General features: G+C 33.9%; 1 long non-coding RNA gene across 1 annotated transcript; it reads left to right on the top strand.

Moving 5' to 3' along the window:
- Positions 1 to 521: 521 nt before the first annotated feature.
- On the top strand, positions 522 to 3,555 carry LOC145552360 (uncharacterized). The gene is made up of 3 exons (XR_014088395.1): positions 522 to 2,664; positions 3,049 to 3,175; positions 3,391 to 3,555. It is a non-coding gene; the product is annotated as an uncharacterized LOC145552360 (long non-coding RNA).
- The last annotated feature ends 1,666 nt before the right edge of the window (positions 3,556 to 5,221 follow it).

Genomic DNA, 5,221 nt, shown 5'->3' with positions numbered 1-5,221 from the left:
TAAATTTATTGAATGATGTTCTGTGTAAATATTTATCAAACTAAATGGTCATTCAGGTTTTATATAGTTTTTTTTCTCTTCATTCAATGCTTGATGCTGAAATTCAAATATATGCTGGCTATCGACCAACAATTCAATCAGTGAATCTTTGCTTTTTTTTTTTGTTATCAAGTAGCCCCTCTCACGGAGACTTATCTCTTCTGACACCTGGCCCGGCTTATAATAACATTAAGCAAGTTAGCTGTTGGTACACTTACCTACAGAATAAATCATGCTCGCTACACAACCAGGCTCCAAAAGTTGGTCACAACATGGTAAATCGTTTTGTTACCTTTAAAATTATCTACAACTTTTTTCTTGGTCCTAATGATGCTATCTGTTCAATAATGCTCACTAACAGACAGTGCACCTCTTGTTAGTGATAAGCTTATAAATGATCAATGTGAAGCATCAGTATGCGTTCAAGAAGATCACATCAGTCAGATTTCGTAAAATGATGATACTCAAAGGAATCAAAATTATAGTTCACAAAATTATATTTTCAGGGAGCTTCGACTGTATGAAAGGAATGATTGAAATATACTATGAAAATATTCTATTTGCAGAATCCTGATAATACAACTTCAATTGTGAACTGAATGATTAGATTGCAATTAGACACAAAAGAATCAACTGTTAATTAGTAATCATACTATGGAAATGACTAGCAAGATCTGAACAAACAAGAAACTTGACTACCTCAAGGGATTTCACCCGTAATGAACCGTCTGACTTTCTTTAGCCGACTAAATTTAATCTTACCAAATTTTTGCCAATGAGTAAACAGGTACTGAGTTTGAAGCGGGTCAGATGCCTCCAGCCGTCTGCTAAACCTAGACTCAGGCCTTCCTCACTGTAAAATAAAACATTCTGCTTAATAAAAGAGTTCAAGTGAACATCATTTAATTCTCATCAACTTGTTGTTTGTACTCATCTTAAACAAGCGGCAGGAACTTTTGGGTTTAAAAAAGAAAAAAAAGATGCTTTACAAGTTTATCTATTTAAGTTGAGTCTGCAACAACTAGAATAAAATAAAAAGTGAACTATTTGAAAGTAACGAGGATTTTGGGTGGTAAATGATGAGTTTAAGAATATTGTTTGTCAAAATCACACAATGTAACTACACTTGTCTTTTACATGTCGCAGTAATTGAATCTTTTGAGGCAATTGGTTTGCATAAATTTAAGTAACTACAACCTATTTTCCTGCTCCACATACTTGGCTAGCGATGTTCCAGTTTGCTTCTCAGTCTGAACTACTGGACAATGTCTTGATTCAGTCAAATCTTCTATCCTGTATCTCCTGTACTCTGATATTCTATAGAATTGAATTCATTCTGTGAAAGCTTTGCTTGCTGGTCTTCTTCATGCTATGAATGCAGTATCTGGTTTCTCTTACTTTAACCCGCCCAACTTGCACCTGATTGGCATGTTAGCCTTTCGATTCCCTCCCAGTGAGGCGGTGCTTCACAAAACAAACTGTTTCTCAAACTGTTGATCTCCCTCAGAAGATGAAAAGACACGGTGACTGAGTTTTAGACACTAGTAGACAGCTCATGCAGCTTTTTACTAAATGGCAGCCCTAAAAGTATATATCTTTAAACTATGAATAAATACGCAGAATTTCATAATTATTTGATCCAGTGGTTATAGAAGTTTGATAATAATGCAATTCGGGGATTGTTGTTGCTTAACGTCAGTGTTTCTGCTACTGGAGTGAGACAGTAAGAAGACAAGGAATAGGGTTAAACGAGGATTTAGAAATAAAAATACAAAGATGATAGCTGTATTTACTGGGAGAAAGACTATTACTAGTTATCAGGACAGAATGAGACCCGTAAAACTGGTGGGTCCATACAGTCATCTGCAGTCATCTGCTCCAACAATTTATTACCCTTTAGGAACCATGTCTGGACACAAGGAGCAGGAACATCACAACATCCTTTTATCAGATATTTTTCATCCTTATATTAGTGATTTAAAACTATTTTTAATTTTTGATACCATACGACAGAAAGCAAAGTTGTGCATGAATGTAAAAGTCAATTATTTTCTTCACCGACAGAAAAGTGTAATGTGTTTATTATGAGTAGGATTAACTGAGCTCAAGGAAGACAAAGGAGAAAATAAATGTTCATTGATACAGAAGCGAATCAGCAAATATGAACTTATGAAACTATTGAAACCTTCAAGAATCTTATGTCGTGTACGATATTTAAGAAAAATAATACTGAAACCGCACTCATGAATTTCTTTATTTGACTGTTATCTCTAAAATATGTTACTTTTTTATGTTGAACACCGGACACATCTCACCTCTTTCCCACAGTTTTTCACTTAGTTCCACGACTGCAGTGGATTTTATAGTCAATGTTAAAAGCCAGCAGAAAGTCTGAAGCGATGGAGGAAATTTACGTCAACATGGAGCCTGTTAAACAAACTGCATCTAATCACACAGGTAAGAATAACGTTTCAAATAAATCTAGTATGTATTTAATTACATTTTGCTAAGGTTCAGGTTTTTGTTAAGGTTCGAGCAGCTCCAAAGAGAGGCTCTGCCTCTGCGTGGCTTTGGGAATCCTGAATGTTTTACTTTTGGCCGAACTCATCGCCATCAGTGTATGCAGTGAGTCTTGTTCCAGTCATCTTAAAGATGAGTAAATTTTATGTTTCTGTAATAAAAAATGTCATCGGCTCTTCTGAAATCAAACTGACCAAATAGCAACGGTTTGGAAAGCATAAAGCTTGGCGACTCAAAATGTTGCAGAGGTGAATCATTACACTGTTACATGCGTTTGATTCATTTTCAACAATGGATGCATTTGCAGCCATTTAGGTTACCATGTCTTTAATATCTCCTGTTTTTCACACTATCTACCCAACGATTTATTGTTTAGTGTTACCTCAGTTTAAATTCTACAACCATAACCAAAATCATAAAACAATTTTTTAAGTCTTAACTGAAACTACTTCTATTTTTGCAAACATGCTTGTTGATTTTTTTTTCCAGCTCATGACATGACAGCAGATTTTTCTGACGTTAGTAACTTTCTGACTGAGCAGAACAGCGACAGCAAGTTTCCCTCCACGAACGCTAACTTCACTGAAACGACTCCACGAGCTGAAGAGACTTTAAGGTGTGTCAAAACTTTGAAAAAATTGGATCTCATTAACATGTCTAAAACCTTTTCCCCTCTGAATTGTAGAGTGTAACTAATAACTTTCCTTTTGTGGCTAAATGAATATAATGTAAATGAACAACTTTCATTTTAATTTATTAAGTACTGTATCATGTGTGTGCTCTAAAATCAGCAATGTAAAAGAAGCAAAGCCTTGTTTTTTTTTCTTACAGAACGAACAAACATCAGTTGTTCCTGTTAATTCAGGGGCTGCAGAAGAAGAAGAAAGGAGCAGATACAGTAGAGATTATTGATTAGGATTTGTGTTCAGTGTGATATTATTTATGTATATTTTCCTGGTATTTGCGGAATATTTTTCTTTTAATTTTAAACATTACAGTCGGTTAATGGTGCCTGTAAAAACCCTTTGTCCAGGAGCAGAACTCAATACATTATAATAGTTTAAAACAATTAAATAAATACTATAATTATATATTATGACAATTAAGTATAAGTAGTCATATAAAAATTATAAAAGTATCAATAAATTGAATTAAAAATCATTTTTATATATTTTCCAACTCCATTGAAATTTGTCTCTAGTTTTGTCAACACTGTCAGACATGAAAAGAATGTAAAAAAAAAAAGTTATCAGAGTTAAAAATGCAGATTGCATCATGTCATTGACTTGTTATTGACTTGACTTGTTTATATCCTTCCCCCTGTTCAGATTACTTTTACCCTGTAATGTCTGATTTGATCTATATTTTCAGGGGAACCCTGTGGAACCAACATGTACATTTGCTGCCTTCTTTTTTTTTTGTTTCTTTATTACTGGACACAACTGGAGTTCCATAAAGTCTCATAGTAAAAGTCACATTAAGACACAATCAGAACCCCTCGTGCTGAACCAATACTCAACACAACCATCCTCCAACTTTTGTTTAACATGTCTGAGTTTTAACAAGAAAGAAAAACACAGAGTACAACCGGTAAAATTGTTGCTTTATAAGTCACAACAAGTGTACATTTTATCTTTAGGTTTCATGTCAGTGATTCTTGGGAATAGGGACAAAATGGGTTTTAATTTTCCCTTTTTTTCATTTCTCAACCTTAAGTATGCAAAAATGACAAATGATGTTTTGGAAATGTAAAGATGCTAAGGTGCAGGCTCCCAGTTGCAACATAAAAATAAAAAATAAAAAAATTACATTTTTAATCGACCTGACCTAGAACGTTGTCATCACCATCTGACAAAAATAAATATAAAATAATTTTTAATGACCCTATTAGTGATATTTTACTAATTTTACCGACAAATGCTTCTCAAGAAACAAAATAAATATTATTTAAAACAAAAAAAACAACAAAAAGTACGTCTGTTGGAGTTGACACAGAACTTTAGGTGGTGACAAACTAGTGAGTAAAATGAAAAACTTGGTACATGTGATGTAATGCAATTTATGTAAAATACATTAAAATAAATTAATTGCACATTTAAGTGAGATTTGACAACAATTTCATTGAAAGAGTCACAGAAACTCTGATGGAGTTGACGGAATGTCAAACCATCTCAATTTATATGATCTTATTCTGAAGGACCATGAAATCTTTACAGTAAACCAAAATTAAGCTTTTATTTGTAAATTGTCAGTTATGGTGTTGACACATCATGGTTGTGACCCTTATGCTAAGGTTCCAATACTAAGGGAAAGAAATCATTAGGGCCATTCTGGAGGGAAAGAAATCATTAGGGCCAAAAAAACAAACTAAGTCAGAGACAAAAGCTGTAGATAATTTTAAAGTTAACAAAACAATTTACCATGTTGGAGCAACTCTTGGAATGTGGTTGTGCACTGTAAAAAGCTTTAAACATTGGGGAAAACTGAAAGATAAATATTAGTAGCCTAACATGGGCCTGTTTAGTCCCTGTCACATATTCGAGGAACTTTTACTGAAATGTATCACACTAGCAAGTGTTACAGAAAAAAAATCCGTGATGGAGATATTTGTCTCTTTAAAGACCTGTTCCAGGATCTCTGACACCTCTGACCACTGCGGCTG

The sequence above is a fragment of the Poecilia reticulata genome, chromosome 7 (assembly GCF_904066995.2).
Source record: "Poecilia reticulata chromosome 7, P_reticulata-male-v2, whole genome shotgun sequence".
Lineage (NCBI taxonomy): Eukaryota > Metazoa > Chordata > Actinopteri > Cyprinodontiformes > Poeciliidae > Poecilia > Poecilia reticulata.
This window is presented reverse-complemented; position numbering and strand designations above follow the sequence as displayed.